We start from the raw sequence: 26,626 nt of genomic DNA on the forward strand, positions 1-26,626 counted from the left end.
GAAAAAATTACGGAAAGTGTTTATACTGTCATTTTGGAGGTAATTACAACACATTCTGTGATGAACAGACAATAAAGTTATGTCCAAAGAATATAAAGCTGGACTAAATATGTGAGATTATTTTTCAAAAATGTCTGTAAGTGGTAATTCATTGATTAATCTGTCTCCAAGGACTACTACCTATCAACGGTGCTCTACGAAACAATTACTATATTATACGAATTGTGTCAGTGTAATTCTTGAATAGTGGACCCTGATATTTCCGTGTGTGTGTTGCAGTATGAACTCTCTGATTCTAAAAGTAAGACTATAATAATAATTGTAAGGATATTGAAAGAGTGAGATTAGTTCGAGTATATACCTTTATTAAAAGTTCAAGACTTTTCATAAAAAATGGCTTTCATCAGATCAAATGTACATCACGAGTTAATGAAGTACATCATATCGTTAGTGAGGGATAGACGAAGGCAGGCCCAGTTGGTGACACTGGGCTCTACGCTCCCCCCACCCTCTTGATGGAGGCTGTCTCTTTCAGGAGATTCTACCTCCTGCTGTTATCTGAATCTCCTACTCGAGTCTATCCTTTCTAATGTAGTATGTCCTTTCTGTGGAAGGCTCCCCCTCCTACAGTAGGTGGACCATTCTGTAGGAAGCTACCTGTTCTCTGTAGTCTGCCCTTCTTTTCGGAGGCTCTCCTTCCAGCTAGAGCCAGACCCTCCTGTAGCAGACTGACCCACCAGCTGGAGTCCACCTCTCCAACAGAAGGGGAACATGTCATATATGAACTTACAACAAACAAGACAGACAGACAGATAGACAGACAGACACACACACACACACATACACACACACACACACACACACACACACACACACACACACACACACACACACACACACACACACACACACATGCATTGTCATCATGGACTGTACAAATAACTTCTCAATCACTCTCCAGTGTTTGTGGTGTTGTTCAGGAATTTCGGGAGGTCGTCTTCCAAAGGCGTGATGTAGAGGGGGCACCGTATGTCGTCCTCCAGAGGTGTGATGGGAAGGGGGACCCGTAGGTCGTCCAAGTTGGGCGTATCTAATGTGGCAGGTCCTGGTGGAGGGCTGCTGCCTCTAGCCTGCCACTTTTTCTTCCACATCTTATTTAGCAAGCATCGAGGACAACGCCTCTCCCTCCTTTCCAGCCTGTCCCTCTGCCTTTGTGACTGCAGAGATCTCTGAGTGTTCCTTTTGATGGTGTATCTCCATAAGCACAGTTCGTTATCTAAGATAGAGCGGAGCTTTTCATCAGACAGTCGTATTAATCTATTGCGTTCCTTCCTGACGCGCGACTTGTTGTAGAGTAGGACGTGGCGGGTCGCAGAGGGCACAGCGGAACACTCCTGCACGGACATCATTCCCCTGAGACTGACACACACACACTGCTACTGCTGGACCTCCACATCCGTCAAATCTGTGGTACAGAAGACAACTGTGAACCGTTAGGGGGAAGGACAGACGGGTCAGGTCAAGATGTCAGGTTAAGCAACCGTAAGGTAACCTATATGGTCACCTCACAACGCTGAGCAGAACAAGTAAGGAACGTGGTTGAGAGCTGGAGATAATAACATACTTTTTTTCTGAAGTTACGTTTATAATATAGGAAAAATGCAAAAGTATAGTAGTCTTCTATGGAAATGACGCGTTTTAATGAAGGGTAGATGAACAAGTAAATATCATAATGTGGGAAACCCGTGTGTGATTGGAATGTTAAACATTAGACCAAACCCAGAAGGAAGAAACATCTAGCACGTTTTAGATATACATAGCACCAATATTGTAGGTAGATTTGTTAGTAAACTGTTATATTTTAGGAAGAGTGATTAGTAAGGAATAATGTTGTTAGAAGCCTAGGAGAGGTCTTTAGAATATACAAAAATGATAATGTTGGAAAGCGTAGTCTATGACATCTTCATTGATAAGTTAATGATTAATTTCCGAGATATGCTTGACCTAAAAACAAGCCGAGCAACTGTTGGTTTGAGGAAAGTTCATTGCATGAAAATGAGGAGAGATAATTGGGATGTATAAATCATATAATTGAGATATTAAGCCAAATAAGAACAAGCAATAATGAGTTTTGATTAAAAGAATGCAAGACCGGTCGATAAGTGCATTTTGGTTGGGGAAAATATGGCAGCATATGCCTTATCATAGGTGAAGTGCACAGGCGTCCAAATCGAGAGAGACCTGAAGGTTAGGATATATTACAAGATATTAAAAGGTGGATGACGTATGAAAATCCTCACATAACTGGTCACTTTAGTTCCCCAAAAGATATCTAGGACACACTCATTGGCGACTACGAGGCAGAAGGTATTTTTGGAAATGGTCCAGTGTTATTTTACAAAAGCTATAGAATTCCAGAGAGAATGATATAATTGAATTATCTCAGGTGATTATTATATGTGTCTTACGGGGAGAGATTTTATACTCGTGTTGCCAGTCTCTTAACGTTGTATATAACTATAGATGTACCGTCATTATTCCCAACATTTTACCTGTAACAGCTGATTTAAGTGATTTGTTAACTATATTCACTAATGAATGACTAACTTCTTCCTTCCACTCACTTAAGTATAGGATGCATTTCGTTATTTCCTGTGGGATGTATGTGTTTACAGTTAACTTCTACAGAATGTTTCTAGATAAAGTTGGTATCATTGAATCGTCTCACTTCTAATATAGATTTCTTCAGTGATAAGTTAAACTAGGCTAGCGTGAAGAACTACACTTACTAGAAATGTGTTGTTTGTAATACGCTTTGTCGAGTTATTACTCTATAATTTTGAGTCTGATATGTGTGTTAGGTTAAGAAGTTTTGTATGCTGACGGATAACTTTATCCTTCTATCAAGGGCTTGAGGATACGTGGGAACCAGCGTGTTTATCACACTTGTGTCGCTCTCGACAACTGTAGTTTAACTCTTCCTTGTGTTGTAATTTTTGCGTTTTCTTTATGTGTTAACAGTTTAACATGAGCATGAAAAAAATACATTTTGTTTTACTTCGCTGATGCTAGGTCTTTCTAATTTAGAATTTTGTCGATAAGATCACCTGCATCATACGCATGTGTGACCTGGAGTATAGATGCATGTAAATTGTGCACTGTGTTCGGTACAGGGAGCATCATGGACTCTGGCTGTTGTATTGTTTTCCTCTCTAGGAGTTGGCGTAACTTGGGCAAGCTCGTTAAGGACAGCATTATATCGTTTTCGTACATACCGTCGCCTATTAATGATGCTGGTTATGTGACACTCCATTTATAGCTGAAGATAAATTGGATGAATGTTGAAAATGATTGAAATCTGACAGTTTGCGAAAGACGAAAAATTTGGATTGTAATAAATTGTAGAGATGGTTGTCCTAATGAGACTACCCCTTTCTTGTCCTTCTAATTATGTTATTTATTTTCCATATTTGTTCTTGTGTCATATTAGCTCTTGATTCTTGTGCCTATCTTGGCGCTATGGAGGTCTTACTCTGCTCTTGGTAGCACTTGACGGGTACCAGTGCCCGCCATTAGTTCCCGTGATCGTTAAAACAATCATAAACAAAGCAACGAAGATGTTATTTACTTCAGGCATATTGTAAGATATACCGTTCCATGCATATCACGCATGTCTTAAGATAACCGAGTCCTTAAATCTGTTATTGACTATCTATGCATATCTTTGGTAATATTGACTAATCTTGTTTATATTTGCTTATCCCGCCTTCGATAGCTCTCGTGAAGAATAAAAGAACAATGGCCTCATTCGTATACATCCACCCCAAGCCTCACAGATTTCTCAATGGTTTATGATAGCCATTTTAAAGAACTGATTAATGTTTTTCTAGTCAAGGCTTTGGGATATGTCATTAAAGATAGAGAATTATCGCCCCTTTTTCCCAGAACATATAAACAATTTGTATTTTGACTAAAAACAATTGTTGTTAGTGATGAGACTAATGCTTACGTCACAATCGTTCATGTGGAAAGAAAAACTTTCAGTTTATTCAAGAGGAAAGAGTCGCTGTCGTGTCGCTTCCTCCTGCCTCCTACCAGAGAACCAAAGGTTACATAGCTCCATGCATGAGCGTAGGTAACTTTAGTTGTGCGACGCTCTGGTTATCCCAAGGAAATGTTCAAGGCCTTCCTTATTGTTCATCATCCCTTCCTCCACCCACACGCTACAGTTGAAGTTTTGTTGCAAAATGTCTTTATTTCTAGCTTGTCTCATTGACTTTAACTGATGAGGTGTTGCTTCTCTCTCTTAATTATCTATCGATGGTAATGACATTGTTATGATTAGGTGGCTGTTACGTACTTAATTAACCAGACCTCAGTGTTATTTACGCCAGTAAGAGAGGCGATAACTACCAACTGAGAGCTTGAGAAGATAAATTAATCGTAATGAATCTTAATCTTAATATTAATCTTACTTGTTCTTCTAAATTTCTGGGAGGTTTTAGGTAGATGTTGGTGGTGTTAGGTTTATGATGTTAGAGTGTAAGTTTTTTAACTGGCCTTGGGTGTGTTTTTGCTACCCCATCCCTCTCTCCCATGGATTACCTTCACACCCTCTCTACTCTCCAGGGAATTTCAAATCTGCCTCCGCACTAGCTTTCCAATTAACTTACTGGTGAGATTTGACACATTATGCCATCTTAGTGAAAAAATCAGGGAAAGTGTTCATACTGTCATTTTGGAGGTAATTACAACACATTCTGTGATGAACAGACAATAAGTTATGTCCAAAGAATATAAAGCTGGACTAAATATGTGAGATTGTTTTTCAAAAATGTCTCTAAGTGGTAATTCATTGATTAATCTGTCTCCAAGGACTACTATCTATCAACAGTGCTCTACGAAACAATTACTACATTACACGAATTGTCAGTGCATTTCTTGAATAGTGGACACTGATATTTCCGTGTGTGTTGCAGTATGAACTCTCTGATTCTAAAAGTAAGACTATGATAATAATTGTAAGGATATTGAAAGAGTGAGATTAGTTCAAGTAAATACCTTTATTAAAAGTTCAAGACTTTATGAAAAATGGCTCTCATCAGATCAAATGTACATCACGAGTTAATGAAGTACATCATATCGTTAGTGAGAGACAGACTAAGGCAGGCCCAGTTGGTGACACTGGGCTCTACGCTCCCCCCACCCCATTGATGGAGGCTGTCTCTATCAGGAGATTCTACCTCCTGCTGTTATCTGAATCTCCTACTCGAGTCTATCCTTTCTAATGTAGTATGTCCCTTTTGTGGAAGGCTCCCCCTCCTACTGTAGGTGGACCATTCCGTAGGAAGGTACCTGTTCTCTGTAGTCTGCCCTTCTTTTCGGAGGCTCTCCTTCCAGCTAGAGCCTGACCCTCCTGTAGCAGACTGACCCACCAGCTGGAGTCCACCTCTCCAACAGAAGGAGAACATGTAATATATGAACTTACAACAAACAAGACAGACAGACAGACAGACATGCAGACACACACACACACACACATACACACACACATACACACACACAAACACACACACACACACACACACACACACACACACACACACAGACACACACACACACACACACACACACACACACACACACACATACACACACATGCATTGTCCTCATGGATTGTACAAATAACATCTCAATCACTATCCAGTGTTTTTGGTGTTGTTAGGAAGTTCGGGAGGTCGTCCTCCAAAGGTGTGATGGAGAGGGGGATCCGTAGATCGTCCAAATTCGGCACATCTAATGTGGCAGGTCCTGGTGGGGGCTTCTGCTTCTAGCCTGCCACTTTTTTTTACACATCTTATTTAGCACGCGTCGAGGACGACGCCTCTCCCTCCTTTCCAGCCTGTCCCTCTGCCTTTGTGACTGTAGAGACCTCTGAGTGTTCCTTATGATGGTGTATCTCCATAAGCACAGTTCGTTATCTAAGATAGAGCGGAGCTTGTCATCAGACAGTCGTATTACTCTATTGCGTTCCTTCCTGACGCGCGACTTGTTGCAGAGTAGGACGTGGCGGGTCGCAGAGGGAGCAGCGGAACACTCCTGCACGGACATCATTCCCCTGAGACTGACACACACACACACTGCTACTGCTGCACCTCCACATCCGTCAAAGCTGTGGTACAGAAGACATCTGTGCACCGTCAGGGGGAAGGACAGACGGGTCAGGTCGAGATGTGAGGTTAAGCAACCGTAAGGTAACCTATATGGTCACCTGACAACGCTGGGCAGAACAAGTAAGGAATGTGGTTGAGAGCTAGAGATAATAACACACTTGTTTTTTCTAAAGTTACGTTTATAATATAGGAAAAATGCAAAAGTATAGTAGTCTTTTATGGAAATGACGCGTTTTAATGGAGGGTAGATGAACGAGTTAATATTATAATATGGGAAACCCGTGTGTGATTGGAATGTTAAACCTTAGACCAAACCCGGAAGGAAGAAACCTCTAGCACGTTTTAGATATATATAGCACCAATATTGTAGGTAGATTTGTTAGTAAACAGTTATATTTTAGGAAGAGTGATTAGTAAGGAATAATGTTGTTAGAAGCCTAGGAGAGGTCTTTAGAATATACAAAAATGATAATGTTGGAAAGCGTAGTCTATGACATCTTCATTGATAAGTTAATGATTGATTTCAGATATATGGTTAACCTAAAAACAAGGCGAGAAACTGTTGGTTTGAGGAAAGTTCATCGCATGAAAATGGGGAGAGATAATTGGGATGTATAAATCATATAATTGAGATATTAAGCCAAAACGAACGGGCAATAGTGGGTTTTGATTAAAGGAATGCAAGGTCGGTAGATGATTGTATTTTGGTTGGGGAAAATATGGCAGCATATGCCTTATTATAGGTGTAGTGCACAGGCGTCCAAATCGAGAGAGACCTGAAGGTTAGGATATATTACAGGATATTACCAGGTGGATGACGTATGAAAATCCTCACATAACTGGTCACTTTAGTTCCCCTAAAGTTATCTAGGACACACTCATTGGCGATTACGAGGCAGAAGGTATTTTTGGAAATGGTCCAGTGTTATTTTACAAAGGCTATAGAATTCCAGAGAGAATGATATAATTGAATTATCTCAGGTGATTATTATATATGTCTTACGGGGAGAGATTTTATACTCGTGTTGCCAGTCTCTTTAACGTTGTATATAACTATAGATGTACTGTCATTCTTCCTAACATTTTACCTGTAACAGCTGATTTAAGTGATTTGTTAACTATATTCACTAATGATTGACTAACTTCTTCCTTCCACTCACTTAAGTATAGGATGCATTTCGTTATTTCCTGTGGGATCTATGTGTTGACAGTTAACTTCTACAGAATGTTTCTAGATAAAGTAAGTTGGTATAATTCAATCTTCTCACTTCTAATATAGATTTCTTCAGTGATGGGTTAAACTAGGCTAGCGTGAAGAACTACACTTACTAGAAATGTGTTGTTTGTTATACGCTTTGTCGTGTTATTACTCTATAATTTTGAGTCTGATATGTGTGTTAGGTTAAGAAGTTTTGTATGCTGACGGATAACTTTATCCTTCTATCAAGGGCTTGAGGATACGTGGGAACCAGCGTGTTTATCACACTTGTGTCGCTCTCGACAACTGTAGTTTAACTCTTCCTTGTGTTGTAATCTTTGCGTTTTCTTTATGTGTTAACAGGATATCATAAGCATGAAAAAAATACATTTTGTTTTACTTCGCTGATGCTAGGTCTTTCTAATTTAGAAGTTTGTCGATAAGATCACTTGCATCATACGCATGTGTGACCTGGAGTATAGATGCATGTAAATTGTGCACTGGTTCAGTACAGGGAGCATTATGGACTCTGGCTGTTGTATTGTTTTCCTCTCTAGGAGTTGGCGTAACTTGGGCAAGCTCGTTAAGGGCAGGCATCATATCGTTTTCGTACATATCGTCGCCTATTAATGATGCTGGTTATGTGACACTCCATTTATAGCTGAAGATAAATTGGATGAATGTTGAAAATGATTGAAATGTGACAGTTTGCGAAAGATGAAAAATTTGGATTGTAATAAATTGTAGAGATGGTTGTCCTAATGAGACTACCCATTTCTTGTCCTTCTAATTATGTTATTTATTTTCCATATTTGTTCTTGTGTCATATCAGCTCTTGATTCTTGTGCCTATCTTGGCGCTAAACGACCGTATATCTTATTTATATCTTATTCATTTTCGTTGTTCTGGTCATCTATTGTGATTTAGATTTTGCTAATACTCTTACATTTCACTTCATTTCTAAATGATGTGATAAAAGGAAACAAATGATCGTGTGATATTCATTTGGCGCAATACTTGATTGATAAATATATATGAAGACATTTTGTTTTCATCTTAAAGTAGACAGTTCGACAAGCGTGCATTATGACATTTATATGCAAGCACAAGGAAGTAAAGAATGAAAAAAGGATATAAAATAATGGGCGTCTTTTCAAAATAAATATAGACGGAAATATATTCAGTCATATTTGTAGAAAATGAAAACAAGCAATAATATCAACTGAAACATTGCCAAAACAATTCAAGACCCTCATGCCATTTACGATTTTGAATTGTAAAAAGCTTATCTCTTTGAACACTGCTTCAGAGCAGAATCAAAGTTCATTCCCAGCTGGTGTGTTACTTTTCTCGTGGAAAATTCGCCTGTTTGATAGCAGAGAGACGTTTTTTGCCCTTCACGTTGCCTCTGCCGCTCATGTTCTATCTGCTAACAATAAAACAAAATCATGTTTACAAGAAAAATCAAAAACTCATTTGCCTAAATTGAAAATTTCAATTTCAATTATCAATCATTTACATAATGTACAATCAAATTGTACATTGTTTCCAGATACATTGCTTACTCTGATACAGGAATTTCATTCTCTACGCATCATTCATCATCATTGCCACGTTTAACTGCTGTCAGCTTCCAATGGCAACATGAAGTTCTAAAAGGAATCGGTGGTCTGTTACTGTTTGTATATTACACACTTAAAACAAAAAACGTCATTCAAATGAGCTAAATCATCAATTCAGTAAACCCATGTGAAATATAATAACGTATATGGCCGGTTAAACGATCCAGGAGGAACAATCATAAGTGAATAGTAATATACCTCCAAGTCTGTCTACCGAGTTCAATACTTCTCTACGTTTTCTGGTTGTAGTCTTTACACTACGTATATCTAACTAAATAAGTTACCATGTATATCGCATATATCAGGTGATGACGGATAACAATAACAATTGCCGAGTTATTGATCATGATATTAACCATTTGTTCCCTACTTATTCATTGATAATGATGAACATTTAAGTCTCCTGTCACTGCGCATGTAGTTATGGCTGCTTGACTAACATGGCGTCTATCATTATGTTCATCCTGATCCCTGTGAATACAGACAAATAATAAAGTATTGCATTAGATTTAAAAAACACTTCCATTGTAAACTCTTTGAGTGAAAAACACTCCTACAAACAGTGCTTTATAGTAAGTAGACAAATTTTCAAGGCTACCAGAAACAGCACTTAACATATATTTAACACTGATAAATATACACCAAAATTGATTATAAATGAATAATCCAAAGAAAGTCAAGCTATATGAAAGCTGAAAGAAGAGTTTATCATGGCATTCTAAAGGAAACCAAAATGGCATCTAAGCTAGAAGTGTAATCCTTTCTCTGAATCTATACACGAAATAAAAGCTCAAGGAAGCACAATTGTCTAGGAAAAAGGCAGATAAACATTGCCATAGCGCTGAATAGTCTGACTTACCGATAAGACGAGTAGACACTACAACATCAGAAGCGACAGACTTGAAATACAGAGCGCAAGAACACATCTGTCTTCGAAGACGATACATACAAAACTAAATACAAATGGCGGCCGTCCTCAAGAGAAATAAATAGAAAGAAGCGCAATTAAAAGAATTTGTGATGCTTACAGTAACGCCATCTGGAAGAGCGATTCAAAACTATTAGAAAACGGAAAATATCTTATCCATCAAAGAAAACGGGAAATTTTATGATAATTCTTAGCTATTCAAATGTGCCATAATATCTTAAGGAGATAGAGTCCTTGGTCTACTTTTTGTGGTATAAATTCCATCTTCTCCTTCAGAAACGGAAAACAATATACACTTGGCATTTTGTCAAATGACAGAAGTTTCTTCATGGTTCAATGACCATATATCTTTTTTATTTTCGTTGTTCCGGTCATATATCGTTATTTAGATTTTCTTAGTACACTAACATTTCACTTCATTTCTAAATGATGTGATAAAGGGAAATAAATGATCGTGTGATATTTATTTGGTGCAATACTTGATTGATGAATTTATATTAGGACATTTTGTTTTCATCTTATAGTAGACAAATTGACAAACGTGCATTTTGACATTTACATGCAAGCACAAGAAGTCATATATCTACTATGTCTTTAAAGAATGTAAAAAGGATGTAAAATAATGAGCGTCTTTTCAAAATAAATCTTTTAAAACTTAACATCCTGATATGCAAAAGTATTTCTATATACACGGAAGTATATTCAGTCATACTCGTTGAAAATGAGAACAACTAATAATATGAAACAAGAGAAGACACCCATCAACATTACCTGAAACATTGCCAAAATTGATATTGAAACAATTCAAGACCCTCATGCCATTTACGATTTTGAATTGTAAAAAACACATCTCTTTGAACATTGCTTCAGAGCAGAATCAAGATCTCACTTCGGCGTTCATTTCTAGCTGGTGTTTTCCTTTTCTCGTGGAAAATTCGCCTGGGAACAGCGGAGAAACGTTTTATGCCCTTCACGTTGCCTCTGCCGCTCATGTTCTCTGTGCCAACAATAAAACAAAACCATGTTTACAAGAAATGGAAACTCATTTGCCTAAATTGAAAATTTCAATTTCAATTATCAATCATTTACATAATGTACAATGAAATTGTACATTGTTTCCAGATACATTGCTTACTCTGATACAGGTATTTCACTCTCTACGCATCATTCATCATCATTGCCACGTTTAACTGCTGTCCGCTTTCACTGGCAACATTAAGTTTTAAAAGGAACCGGTGGTCTGTTACCGTTTGTATATTACACACTTAATACAAAAAACGTCATTCAAATGAGCTAAATCATCAATTTAGTAAAACCATGTGAACTGTAATAACGTATCTGGCTGGTTAAACGTTCCAGGATGAACAATCATAAGCTGTCACCTGAGTGAATAGTAATATACCTCCAAGTCTCTGTCTAACGAGTTTAATAGTTCTCTACGTTTTCTGTTTGGGGTCTTTACACTAAGTACATCAACCTAAAAGGATGTTTTTCTTGTAATAAATTTATCATGTATATCCGGCGATGACGGATAACAATAACAATTGCCGAGTTATTGGCAGTTCGATCATCACGATTTCCAGTACCACTGTTCAGAAGAGTGAGGTTGGCATTGATTATGATAGTAAGCATTTGTTCCCTACTGGCGTTTGCCCATATACTTACTCATTGATAATGATGAACATTTAAGTCTCCTGAAACTACTTTACGATGGGATAATTGATCAAGAAGCCCCCTACCATTGCCTTGCCTTGCGCAATGTCACTGCGCATGTAGTTATGGCTACCTACGCTAGGGAGCAGTGGTGGCTTGACTAACATGGCGTCTATCATTATGTTTATCCTAATACCCTACCTTGTGCATACAGACAAATGATAAAGTATTGTATTAGATTTAAAAAACACTTCCATTGTAAACTCTTTGAGTGAAAAACACTCCTACAAACAGTGCTTTATAGTAATTAGACAGACTTTCAAGGCTACCAGAAACAGAACTTATATCACTGATAACACCGATAAACATACACCAAAATCAATTATGTATGAATAATCCAAAGAAATAAAGCTAAATGAAAGCTGAAAGAAGAGAGCTTATCATGGCATTCTAAAGGAAACCAAAATGGCATCCAAGGTAGAAGTGTAATCCTTCCTCCGAATCTATACGCGAAATAAAAGGTCAAGGAAGCCCAATTGTCTAGGAAAAAGGCAGATAAACATTGCCATAGCGCTGAATAGTCTGACTTACCGAAAAGACGAGTAGACACTACAACATCAAAAGAGACAAACTTGAAATACAGAGTGTAAGAACACATCCGTCTTCGAAGACGACACATACAAAACTAAATACAAATGGCGGCCGTCCTCAAGAGAAACAAATAGAAAGAAGCGCAATTAAAAGAATTTGTGATGCCATCTGGAAAAGCGATTGAAATCTATTAGAAAACGGGATATATCTTATCCATCAAAGAAAACGGGAAATTTTATGATAATTCTTAGCTATTTAAATGTGCCATAATATCTGTAGGAAATAGAGTCCTTTTTGTTGTATGAATTGTATCTTTTCCTTTAGCAATGGAAAACAATATAAACTTGACATTTTGTTGAATGACAGAAGTTTCTTCAAGGTTCAACGACCATACATCTTTTTTATTTTCGTTGTTCTGGTCATTTATTGTGATGTAGATTTTCCTAATACTCTTACATTTCACTTCATTTCTAAATGATGTGATAAAAGGAAACAAATGATTGTGTGATATTTATTTGGCGCAATACTTGATTGATAAATATATATCAGGACATTTTGTTTTCATCTTAAAGTAGACAGTTCGACAAACGTGCATTATGACATTTACATGCAAGCACAAAAAGTCTTTAAAGAATGTAAAAAGGATGTAAAATAATGAGCGTCTTTTCAAAATAAATCCTTTAAAACTTAACAACCTGATATGTAAAAGTATTTCTATATACTCAGGTATACTTGTTGAAAATGAAAACAAGCAATGATATGAAACAAGAGAAGACACCCATCAATATTACCTGAAACATTGCCAAAATTGATATTGAAACAATTCAAGACCCTTATGCCATTTACGATTTTGAATTGTAAAAAACACATCTCTTTGAACACTGCTTCAGAGCTGAATCAAAGTCTCACTACCGCGTTCATTCCTAGCTGGTGTGTTCCTTTTCTCGTGGAAAATTCGCCTGGGAACAGCGGAGAGACGTTTTATGCCCTTCACGTTGCCTCTGCCGCTCATGTTCTCTCTGCCAACAATAAAACAAAACCATGTTTTCAAGAAATGGAAACTCATTTGCCTAAATTGAAAATTTCAATTTCAATTATGAATCATTTACATAATGTACAATGAAATTGTACATTGTTTCCAGATACATTGCTTACTCTGATACAGGTATTTCATTCTTTACGCATCATATATCATCATTGCCACGTTTAACTGCTGTCAGCTTTCACTGGCAACATGAAGTTTTAAAAGGAGCCGTTGGTCTGTTACTGTTTGTATATTACACACTTAAAACAAAAAACGTCATTCAAATGAGGTAAATCATCAATTCAGTAAAACCATGTGAAATGTAATAACGTTTATGGCCGGTTAAACGTTCTAGGATGAACAATTCACTCAGCTTTCACCTGAGTGAATAGTAATATAGCTCCAAGTCTCTGTCTACCGAGTTCAATACTTCTCTACGTTTTCTGTTTGTGGTGATGAACATTTAAGTCTCCTGAAACTACTTTACGATGAGATAATTGATTAACAAGCCAACTACCATTGCCTTGCCTTGCGCAATGTCACTGCGTATGTAGTTATGGCTACCTCCGCTGGGGAGCAGTGGTGGCTTGACTAACTTGGCCTCTAGTATTATGTTTATCCTGATCCCCTGCCTTGTGCATACAGACAAATAATAAAATATTGCATTAAATTTAAAAACACTTCCATTTTAAGGGAAAAACACTCCTGCAAACGCTGCTTTATAGTTAATAGACAATAAACTTTAAAGGCTACCAGAAACTGCACGATTAGACACTACAATATCAGGAGAGACAAACTTGAAATACAGAACGTAAGAACATATCCGTTTTGAGAGACGACACATACAAGACTAAATACAAATGGCGGCCGTGCTCAAGAGAAACAAATACTAAGAAGCGCCATGTGGAAGAGCGATTCAAAACTATTAGAAAACCCGAAATATCTTATCCATCAAAGAAAACGGGAAATTTTAAGATAATTCTTAGCTATTCATATGTTCCATAATATCTACAGGGAATAGAGTCCTATGTTCTACTTTTTGTGGTACAAATGCTAGCATTTGCATTAGCAATGGAAAACAATATAAACTTGACATTTTGTTAAATGACAGAAGTGTCTTCATGGTTCAACGACCATATATCTTTTTTATTTTCGTTGTTCTGGTCATTTATCGTGATTGAAATTTTCCTAATACTCTTATATTTCGCCTCATTTCTAAATGACGTGATAAAATGATCGTGTGATGTTTATTTGGCCCAGTACCTTATTGATAAATATATATCAGGACATTTTGGTTTCATCTTATAGTAGACAGTTTGACAAACATGCATATTGACATTCACATGCAAGCACAAGCAGTCATATATCTACAATGTCTTTAAAGAATGTAAAAAGGATGTAAAATAATGAGCAAGTCTTTTCAAAATAAAACTTTTAAAACTTAAAAACCAGATATGCAAGAGTATTTCTATCTACATGGAAATATATTCAGTCATACTCGTTGAAAATGAAAACAAGCAATAACATGAAACAAGAGAAAACACCTATTAATATTATCTGAAACATTGCCAAAATTGATATTGAAACAATTTAAGACCCACATGCCATTTACGATTTTGAATTGTAAAGACAACTGTTTGAACACTGCTTCAGACTAAAATCAAAGTCTCACCGGCGTTCATTCCTAGCTGGTGTGTTCCTTTTCTCGTGCAAAATTCGCCTGTATCCCAGCGGAGAGACGTTTTATGTCTTTCACGTTGCCTTTGCCGCTTATGTTCTCTCTACCAACAATAAAACAAAACCATGTTTACAGGGAATGGACACTCATTTGCCTAAATTGAAAATTTCAATTTCAATTAAGAATCATTTACTTATGTATTTGTGAAACTTTACATAATTGATGTAATGTTTCCAGATTCATTGCTTACTCTGATACAGGTATTTCATGACGACTTTGAATTGTAAAAAACACAATTCCTCTTTGAACAATGATGCGTAGACATCATTCATCTTTCTTGCCACGTTTAACTGCCGTCAGCTTTCACATGACGTTTTAAAAGGAACCTGTGGTCTGTTACTGTTTGTATATTACACACTTAAAACAAAAAACGTCATTCAAATGAGCTAAATCATCAATTTAGTAAAACCATGTGAACTGTAATAACGTATATGGCCGGTTAAACGTTCCAGGATGAACAATCATAAACTGTCACCTGAGTGAATATTCTACCGATTTTAATGGTTCTCTACATTTTCTGGTTGTGGTCTTTACACGTAGCACATCTAACTAAAAAGGTGTTTTTCTTGTAATAAATTTATCAAGTACATCCGGCGATGTGAAGGATACATCAATTGCCGAGTTATTGGCAGTCCAATGTTCAGAAGAGTGAGTTTGGCATTGATGATGATATTAACCATTTGTTCCCTACTGGCGTCTGCCCATATACTTATTCATTGATAATGATGAACATTTGTCTCCTGAAACTACTTTACGATGAGATAATTGATTAACAAGCCAACTACCATTGCCTTGCCTTGCGCAATGTCACTGCGCATGTAGTTATGGCTACCTCAGCTAGGGAGCAGTGGTGGCTTGACTAACTTGGCGTCTATCATTATGTTTATCCTGATCCCTTTTGTGCATACATACAAATGATATGCAAAAGTATATCTATATACAATGAAACATATCCAGTCATACGCGTTGAAAATGAAGCAAACAATAGTATGAAACAAGAGAAGACACCTATTAATATTACCTGAAACATTGCCAAAATTGATATTGAAATAATTCAGGATCCACATGCCATTTACGATTTTGAATTGTAAAAATCACTTCTCTTTGAACACTGCTTCAGACCAGAGTCAGTCTCACTTCAGCGTTCATTCCTAGCTTGTGTATTACTTTTCTCGTGCAAAAATTTGTCTGTTTCCCAGCGGAGAGACATTTTATGCCCTTCACGTTGTCTCTGCCGCTCATGTTCTGTCTGCCAACAATAAAACAAAACGATGTTTAATAGGAATGGACACTCATTTGCCTAAATTGAAAATTTCAATTTCAATTAATAATTGAAATTTTCAATTTTCAATTTAGGCAAACTGTACATAATTGATATAATGTTTCCAGATACATTGCTTACTCTGATAGTTATTTCATTTCTACTCATCATTCATCATTCTTGCCACGTTTAACTGCTGTAAGCTTACACTGGCAGCATGAAGTTTTAAAAGGAACCGGTGGTCTGTTACTGTTTGTATATTGCACACTTAAAACAAAAAACATCATTCAAATGAGCTAAATCATCAATTCAGTAAAACCATGTGAACTGTAGTAACGTTCCAGCATGAACAATCATAACTGAGTGAATAGTAATATACTTCCAAGTTTTTGTCTACCGAATTCAATGGTTCTCTACGTTTTCTGGTTGTGGTCTTTACAATAAGTACATATAACTAAAAAGATGTTTTGTAATTAATTCATCAAGTATATCCGGCGATGACGAGAATACATTAATTGCCGAGTTCAGAAGAGTGAGGTTGCCCCTATACTATTCATTGATAATGATGAACATTTAAGTCTCCTAAAACTACTTTACGATGAGATAATTGATTAACAAGCCAACTACCATTGCCTTGCCCTGCGCAATGTCACTGCGCATGTAGTTATGGCTAGGGAGCAGTGGTGGCTTAACTAACTTGGCGTCTATCATTATGTTTATCCTGATCCCCTGCCTTGTGCATACAGACAAATAGTAAAGTATTGCATTAAATTATAGTTAGTAGACTTAGTAGGCTTATTTAGTAGGCTTACCAGAAACATCACTGATAAACATACACCAAAATTAATCATATATGAATAATCCAAAGAGAGTAAAGCTAAATGAACGCTGAAAGAAGAGAGTTTATCATGCCATTTTAAAGGAAACCAAAATGGCATCCAAGCTAGAAGTGAAATCCTTCCTCCGAATCTATACGCGAAATAAAAGCTCAAGGAAGCCCACTTGTCTAGGAAAAAGGCAGATAAACATTGCCATATCGCTGAATTGTCTGACTTACCGAAAAGACGAGTAGACACTACAACATCAGAAGAGACAGACTTGAAATACAGAGCGTAAGAACACATCCGTCTTCGGACATGACAAAAAACAAATTCAAAGAAGCGCAATTAAAAGAATTAGTGAAGCTTGCAGTAACGCCATCAGGAAGAGCGATTCAAATTATTAGAAAACGGGAAATATCTTATCCATCAAAGGAAACGGGAAATTTTAAGATAATTCTTATCTGTTCAAATGTCCCATAATATCTGCCGGGAATAGAGTCCTTTGTTTGTGGTATAAATGTTATCTTTTGCTTTAGCAATGGAAAACAATATAAACTTGACATTTTTTTTAATGGCAGAAGTTTCTTCATGGTTCAACGACCATATATCTTTTTTATTTTCGTTGTTCTAGTCATTTGTCGTGATTTAGATTTTCTTGATACTCTTACATTTCACTTCATTTCTAAATGTTGTGATAAAAGGAAACAAATGATCGTGTGATATTTATTTGGCGTAATACTTTATTGATGAATATCAGGACATATATATCAGGACATTTTGTTTTCATCTTATAGTAGAAAGTTTGACAAACATGCACTTTGACATTTACATGCAAGCACAAGCAACCATATATCTACGATGTCTTTAAAGAATGTAAAAAGGATGTAAGATAATGAGAAAGTCTTTTCAAAATAAATCTTTTAAAACTTAACAACCTGATATGCAAAAATATTTCTATATACACGGAAGTATATTCACTCATACTCGTTGAAAATGAAAGCAAGCAATAGTATGAAACAAGAGAAGGCACCTATTAATATTACCTGAGACATTGCCAAAATTGATATTGAAACAATTCAAGACCTACATGCCATTTACGATTTTGAATTGTAAAAAACACTTCTTCTCTTTGAACACTGCTTTAGAGCAGATTCAAAGTCTCACTTCGGCGTTCATTCCTAGCTGGTGTGTTCCTTTTCTCGTGCAAAATTCGCCTGTTTCCCAGCAGAGAGACGTTTTATGCCCTTCACGTTGCCCTGTGCCGCTCATGTTTTCTCTGCTAACAATAAAACAAAGCCATGTTTACAAGAAATGGACACTCATTTGCTTAAATTGATAATTTCAATTTCAATCATTAATCATTTACATAATGTACATAATTGATATAATGTTTCCAGATACATTGCTTACAGTTATTTGATTCTCTACGCATCATTCATTATTCTCGCCACGTTTAACTGCTGTCAGCTTTCACTGGCAACATGTTTTAAAAGGAACCGATGGTCTGTTACTGTTTCTATATTGCACACTTAAAATAATAAAACATCATTCAAATGAGCTAAATCATCAATTTAGTAAAACCATGTGAACTGTAATAACGTTCCAGGATGAAAAATCATAAGCTGAGTGAATAGTAATGTACTTTCAAGTCTCTGTCTACCGTGTTCAATGGTTCTCTACGTTTTCTGGTTGTGGTCTTTACAATAAGTACATCTAACTAAAAAGATATTTTTCTTGTAATAAATTTATCACGTATATCCGGCGATGACGAGGATACTTCAATTGCTGAGTTATTGGCAGTCCAGTCATCTCCACGATCATATTAATTATTTGTTCCCATATACTTATTCAATGATAATGATGAACATTTAAGTCAACTGAAACTACTCTACGAGGAGATAATTGATTAACAAGCCAACAACCATTGCCTTGCCTTGCGCAATGTCACTGCGCATGTAGTTATGGCAACTCCGCTAGCGAGCAGTGGTGGCTTGACTAACTTAGCGTCTCATTATGTTTATCCTGATCCCCTGCCTTGTGCATACAGACAATTGATAAAGTAATGCATTAAATTTAAAAAACACTTCCATTGTAAGCAGTGAGTGAAAAACACTCCTACAAACACTGCTTTATGCTTATTTCAAGACTACCAGAAATAGCACTTAACATATATTTAACACTGATAAACATACACCAAAATCAATTATATATGAATAATCCAAAGAAAGTAAAGTTAAATGAAAGCTAAAAGAAGCAAATGGATTTGTATGTAGCATTTATGGATCTGGAGAAGGCATATGATAGAGTTGATAGAGATGCTCTGTGGAAGGTATTAAGAATATATGGTGTGGGAGGAAAGTTGTTAGAAGCAGTGAAAAGTTTTTATCGAGGATGTAAGGCATGTGTACGTGTAGGAAGAGAGGAAAGTGAATGTAGGTTTGCGACAGGGGTGTGTGATGTCTCCATGGTTGTTTAATTTGTTTATGGATGGGGTTGTTAGGGAGGTAAATGCAAGAGTTTTGGAAAGAGGGGCAAGTATGAAGTCTGTTGGGGATGAGAGAGCTTGGGAAGTGAGTCAGTTGTTGTTCGCTGATGACACAGCGCTGGTGGCTGATTCATGTGTGAAACTGCAGAAGCTGGTGACTGAGTTTGGTAAAGTGTGTGGAAGAAGAAAGTTAAGAGTAAATGTGAATAAGAGCAAGGTTATTAGGTACAGTAGGGTTGAGGGTCAAGTCAATTGGGAGGTGAGTTTGAATGGAGAAAAACTGGAGGAAGTGAAGTGTTTTAGATATCTGGGAGTGGATCTGGCAGCGGATGGAACCATGGAAGCGGAAGTGGATCATAGGGTGGGGGAGGGGGCGAAAATTCTGGGGGCCTTGAAGAATGTGTGGAAGTCGAGAACATTATCTCGGAAAGCAAAAATGGGTATGTTTGAAGGAATAGTGGTTCCAACAATGTTGTATGGTTGCGAGGCGTGGGCTATGGATAGAGTTGTGCGCAGGAGGATGGATGTGCTGGAAATGAGATGTTTGAGGACAATGTGTGGTGTGAGGTGGTTTGATCGAGTGAGTAACGTAAGGGTAAGAGAGATGTGTGGAAATAAAAAGAGCGTGGTTGAGAGAGCAGAAGAGGGTGTTTTGAAGTGGTTTGGGCACATGGAGAGGATGAGTGAGGAAAGATTGACCAGGAGGATATATGTGTCGGAGGTGGAGGGAACAAGGAGAAGAGGGAGACCAAATTGGAGGTGGAAAGATGGAGTGAAAAAGATTTTGTGTGATCGGGGCCTGTACATGCAGGAGGGTGAAAGGAGGGCAAGGAATAGAGTGAATTGGAGCGATGTGGTATACCGGGGCTGACGTGCTGTCAGTGGATTGAATCAAGGCATGTGAAGCGTCTGGGGTAAACCATGGAAAGCTGTGTAGGTGTGTATATTTGCGTGTGTGGACGTATGTATATACATGTGTATGGGGGGGGGGTTGGGCCATTTCTTTCGTCTGTTTCCTTGCGCTACCTCGCAAACGCGGGAGACAGCGACAAAGTATAAAAAAGAAAAAAAAAAAAAGAAGAGAGTTTATTATGGCATTATAAAGGAAACCAAAATAGGATCCAAACTAGAAGTGCAATCCTTCTTCCGAATCTATACGCGAAATAAAAGCTCAATGAAGCCCACTTGTCTAGGAAAAAGGCAGATAAACATTGCCATATCGCTGAATTGTCTGACTTACCGAAAAGACGAGTAGACACTACAACATCAAAAGAGACAGACTTGAAATACAGAGCGTAAGAACACATCCTTCTTCGGAAACGAGACATACAAGACTAAATACAAATGGCGGCCGTGCTCAAGAGAAACAAATACAAAGAAGCGCAATTAAAAGAATTTGTGATGCTTGCAGTAACGCTATCTGGAAGAGCGATTCAAAACTATTAGAAAACGGGAAATATCATATACATCAAAGAAAACGGAAAATTATAAGATAATTCTTAGCTATTCAAATGTGCCATAATATCTGCAGGGAATAGGGTCCTTTGTTCTACTTTGTGTGGTATAAACGTTATCTTTTACTTTAGCAATGGAAAACAATATAAACTTGACATTTTGTTAAATGACAGAAGTTTCTTCATGGTTCTTATTTTCGTTAATATGGTCATTTATCGTGATTTAGATTTTCCTAATACTCCTACATTTCACTTCATTTCTAAATGATGTCATAAAAGGAAACAAATGATTGTGTGATATTTATTTGGAGCAATACTTTGTTGTCCTGATATATCAGGACATTTTGTTTTCATCTTATAGTAGACAGTTTGACAAACATGCATATTGACATTCACATGCAAGCACAAGCAGTCATATTCATATATCTACCATGTCTTTAAAGAATGTCAAAAGGATGTAAAATACTGAGCAAGTCTTTTCATAATAAATCTTTCAAAACTTAACAACCTGATATGCAAGAGGATTTCTATCTACATGGAAATATATTCAGTCATACTCGTTGAAAATGAAAACAAACAATAATATGAAACAAGAGAAGACACCTATTAATATTGTCTGAAACATTGCCAAAATTGATATTGAAACAATTCAAGACCCACATGCCATTTATGATTTTGAATTGTGAAAAACACATCTCCTCTTTGAAGACTGCTGCAGACCAGAATCAATGTCTCACTTCGGCGTTCATTCCTAGCTGGTGTGTTCCTTTTCTCGTGCAAAATTCGTCTGTTGCCCAGTGGAGAGACGTTTTATACCCTTCACGTTGCCCCTGCCGCTCATGTTCTCTCTGCCAACAATAAAACAAAACATGTTTACAAGGAATGGACACTCATTTGCCTAAACTGAAAATTTCAATTTCAATTATCAATCATTTACATTATGTACAATGAAATTGTACATAATTGATATGATGTTTCCAGATACATTGATTACTCTGATACAGGTATTTCATTCTCTACGCATCATTCATCATTCTTGCCACGTTTAACTGCTGTCAGCTTTCACTGGTAACATGAAGTTTTAAAAGGAACCGGTGGTCTGTTACTGTCTGTATATTGCACACTTAAAACAAAAAACGTCATTCAAATGAGCTAAATCATCAATTTAGTAAAACCATGTGAACTGTAATAACGTATATGGCCGGTTAAACGTTCTAGGATGAACAATCATAAGCTGTCACCTAAGTGAATAGTAATATACTTCCAAGTCTCTGTCTAACGAGTTTAATGGTTTTCTACGTTTTATTGGTTGTGGTCTTTACACTAAGTACATCTAACTAAAAAGATGTTTTTCTTGTAATAGATTTATCAAGTATATCCGGCGATGACGAGGATACTTCAATTGCCGAGTTATTGGCAGTCCAGTTATCTGTACGATTTCCACTACCATTGTTCAGAAGAGTGAGGTTGGCATTGATCATGATATTAACCACTTGTTCCCTATGGGCGTCTGCCCATATACTTATTCCTTGATAATGATGAACATTTAAGTCTCCTGAAGCTACTTTACGATGAGATAACTGATTAACAAGCCAACTACCATTGCCTTGCCTTGCGCAATGTCACTGCGGATGTAGTTATTGTTACCTCCGCTAGGGAGCAGTGGTGGCTTGACTAACTTGGCGTCTATCATTATGTTTATCCTGATCCCCTGCCTTGTGCATACAGATATAATAAAGTATTGCATTAAATTCAAAAAATACTTCCATTGTAAACACTTTGAGTCAAAAACACTCCTAGAAACATTGCTTTATAGTTAGGAGACAAACTTTCAAGGGTACCAGAAACAGCACTTAATACTGATAAACATACACCAAAATTAATTATATATGAATTATCCAAAGAAAGTAAAGTTAGATGAAAGCTGAAAGAAGAGAGTTTATCACGGCATACTAAAGGAAACCAAAATAGCATCCAAGCTAGAAGTGTAATCCGAATCTATTCGCGAAATAAAAGCTCAAGTAAGCCCCCTTCTCTAGGGTCGGTTGGGGTGGCAAATGTAAAAGGGATGGTTGGGGTGGCAAATGTAAGATCTATGGTTGGGGTGTGAAATGTAGGATTGGCGGGTGGGGTGGTACTTGTCTGGGGTGGTTGGAGTGGCAAGTATATAAGGGGTGACTGGGTGTCAAGTATGGAAGATGCCGTTTGGTTGGGAGGCATGGTAGGGGCGGTTGGGGTGGCAGGTATTGGAGGGGCGGTTGGGACGGTAAGTGTGGGAGTGGCGATTGGGTTAAGCAAGTGTGGGGGGGTCAGTTGGGATGGCAAGTGTTGGAGGTGTGTTTGCTTTGGGAAGTGTGGGAAGGGCCGTTGGAGTGGCAAATGTTGAAGGGGTGGTTGGGATGGCAAGTGTTGGAGGGGAGGTTAGGTTGGCAAATGTGGGAGGGGCGGTTGAGGCAGCAATCTTAGGAGGGTTGGATCGGGTGGCAAGTGTGGGAGGTGTGGCTGCCTTGGGAAGAGTGGGAGGGGCCGGTTGGCAATTGTTGGATAGGTGGCTGGGGCGGCAAGCCTGGGAAGGCAGGGGCTGGCAAGTTTGGGAGGTGTGGTTGCCCTGGGAAATGTGGAAGGAGCCGTTTTGTTGGCAAATGTTGGAGGGGTGCCTAGGACGGCTAGTGAGTGAGGGGCGGTTGGGGTGGCAAGTATGTGAGGATAGGTTGGGGTGGGAAGTGTATAAGGGGCGGTTGGAGTGGCTAGTGAGGGAAGAGCAGGTGGGCTGTGAAGTGTGGGAGGGGCATTTGGGGTGGGAAGTGTGAGGGGGGCGGTTGGGATGGCATGTAAAGGAGGGGCAGTTGGGGTAGGAAGTGTGAGAGGGGCGCTTGGAGTGACAAGTGTGGGAGAGGCGTTTGGGGTGGCAAATGTTGGACGGGTGGTTGGGGTAGGAAGTGTGGGAGGGGTTGTTGGGCAGTGGAATCCGTTTAGAAATATGGAGGTCAGTGGACTCCGTCTCCAGACATGGAGACCAATGGACTCCGTTTCCAGACTTGGAGGCCAGTGGATTCCATCTCCTGACATGAATGACAGTAGACTCCGTCTCCAAACATGGAGGCCAGTGAACTTCGTCTCCAGATATGGAGGCCAGTGAACCCTGTCTCCAGACATAGAGGCCAGTATACCCCGTTTCCAGACATGAAGGCCAGTGGACTCCGTCTCAAGAAATGGAGACCAATGGACTCCATTTCCAGACTTGAAGGCTAGTGGACTCAATCTCCAGACATGAAGGACAATGGACTCCGTCTCCAGACATGGAGGCCAGTGGACTCCATCTCCTACACGAAGGACAGTGGCCTCCGTCTCCATATATGGAGGCCAGTGAGCTCCGTCTCCAGATATGAAGGCCAGTGGACCGTCTCCAGATATGAAGGCCAGTAGACCCCGTTTCCAGATATGAAGGCCATTGGACTGCGTCTCCTGACATGAAGGCCAGTGAAATCCGTGTCTAGACATGGAGGCCAGTGGACTCAGTCTCCATATATGAAGGCCAGTGGACACTGCCTCGATATATGAAGGCCAGCGGACCCCGTTTCCAGACATGGAGGCCAGTGGACTCCGTCTCCAGACATGAAGGCCAGTAGACACCTTTTCCAGACATCGAGGCCAATGGACCCCGTTTCCAGACATGGAGACCAGTAGACTCTGTCTCCAGACATGGAGGGCAGTGAATATCATCTCAAGACATGAAGGCCAGTGGACTCCATATCAACACATGGAGGCCAGTGGACTCCGTCTCCAGACATGAAGACTAGTGGAGTCCAGACATGAAGTCCAGTGGACCCCGTTTCCAGACATGAATGTCAGTGGACTCCGTCTCAAGAAATGGAGACCAATGGACTCCGTTCCCAGACATGAAGGCCAGTGGACTCCATCTCCAGACATGAAGGACAGTGGACTCCGTCTCCATACATGGAGGCCAGCGAGCTCCGTCTCCAGATATGGAGGCCAGCGGACCCTGTCTCCAGATATGGAGGCCAGTAAGCCCCGTTTCCAGATATGAAGGCCATTGGACTTTGTCTCCTGACATGAAGGCTACTGAAATCCGTCTCTAGACATGGAGGCCAGTGGACTCCGTCTCCATATATGAAGGCCAGTGGACACTGTCTCGAGACATGGAGGCCAGTGGACCCCGTTTCTAGACATGGAGGCCAGTGGACTCCGTCTCCAGACATGGAGGGCAGTGAATCTCATCTCTAGACATAGAGGCCAGTAGACCCCATATCAACACATGGAGGCAAGTGGACCCCGTCTCAAGACATGGAGGCCAGTGGACTCTGTCTCCAGATAGGAAGACGAGTGGACCCAGTCTCCAGACATGAAGGCCAGTGGACCCAGTTTCCACATATGAAGGCCAGTGGACTCCGTCTCCAGAAATGGAGGCTATTTGACTCTTTCTCCAGACATGAAGGCCAGTGGATTCCGTCTCCATACATGAAGGCCAGTGAAATCCGTCTCCAGATATGGAGGCCAGTAGACCCCGTTTCCAGATATGAAGGCCATTTGACTCCATCTCCTGACATGGAGGCCAGTGGATTCCGCCTCCAGACATGAAGGACAGTGGACTCCGTCTCCATACATGAAGGCCAGTGAAATCTATCTCCAGATATGGAGGCCAGTGGACCCTGTCTCCAGACATGGAGGCCACTAGACTCCGTCTCCCGGCAGGAAGGCAACTGGACCCCGTGTCCGGACATGGAGGCTAGTGAACCACGTCTCCAGACATGGAGGCTAATGGACCGTCTCCAGACATGAAGGCCAGTGGACTCCGTCTATAGACATGGAGGCCAGTGGACCCCGTCTCCAGACATGGAGGCCACTAGACTCCGTCTCCCGACAGGAAGGCAACTGGACCCCGTGTCCGGACATGGAGGCTAGTGGACCCTGTATCCAGACATGGAGGCCAGTGGACTCTGTCTCTACACATGGAGGCCAGTGGACTCCTTCACCAGACTTGAAGGCGTGTGGATCCCCTTTCCAGATATGGAGGCCAGTAGACTCCGTCTCAAGACATGGAGGCGGTGGGTCTCGTCTCCAGACATGGAGGCTAGTGGACCCCGTCTCCAGGGAATGAGGCCACTAGACTCCATCTCCAGACATGGAGGCCAGTGGACTCCGTCTCCAGACATGAATGCCAGTAGACTCTGTCCTCAGACATAGAGACTAGTGGATTCCGTCTCCAGACATGAAGGTTAGTGGACTCCATCTCCAGAACCGGAGGCCAGTGGACTCCGTCTCCAGATATGAAGGCCACTGGACCCTGTCTCCAGACATAGAGGTTAGTGGTATCCGTCTACAGACATGAAGGCCAGCAGACTCCGTTTTCAGAGATGGAGGCCAGTGTACTCCATCTCTAGACATGAAGGCTAGTGGATCCCTTTTCCTATTTGACTCCGTCTCAAGACATGAAGGCCAGTGGACTCCCCCTATAGACATGGAGGCCAGTGGACCCCCTCTCCAGATATGGAGGCCACTAGACTCCGTCTCCCCACAGGAAGGCAACTGGACCCCGTGTCCGGACATGGAGGCTAGTGAACCACGTCTCCAGACATGGAGCCTAGTGGACCCTGTATCCAGACATGGAGGCCAGTGGACTCTGTCTCTACACATGGAGGCCAGTGGACTCCTTCACC

At 39.5% G+C, this 26,626-nt stretch overlaps 1 long non-coding RNA gene across 1 annotated transcript; it reads right to left on the reverse strand.

Moving 5' to 3' along the window:
• Positions 1-8,371: 8,371 nt before the first annotated feature.
• On the reverse strand, positions 8,372-12,246 carry LOC139748470 (uncharacterized). The gene is made up of 4 exons (XR_011712689.1): positions 12,166-12,246; positions 10,693-10,918; positions 8,937-9,023; positions 8,372-8,800 (listed from the first exon to the last, which is right to left on the reverse strand). It is a non-coding gene; the product is annotated as an uncharacterized lncRNA (long non-coding RNA).
• Between the last annotated feature and the right edge of the window lie 14,380 nt (positions 12,247-26,626).

The sequence above is a fragment of the Panulirus ornatus genome, unplaced genomic scaffold, assembly GCF_036320965.1.
Source record: "Panulirus ornatus isolate Po-2019 unplaced genomic scaffold, ASM3632096v1 CTG_4196_pilon, whole genome shotgun sequence".
NCBI classification, from domain to species: domain Eukaryota; kingdom Metazoa; phylum Arthropoda; class Malacostraca; order Decapoda; family Palinuridae; genus Panulirus; species Panulirus ornatus.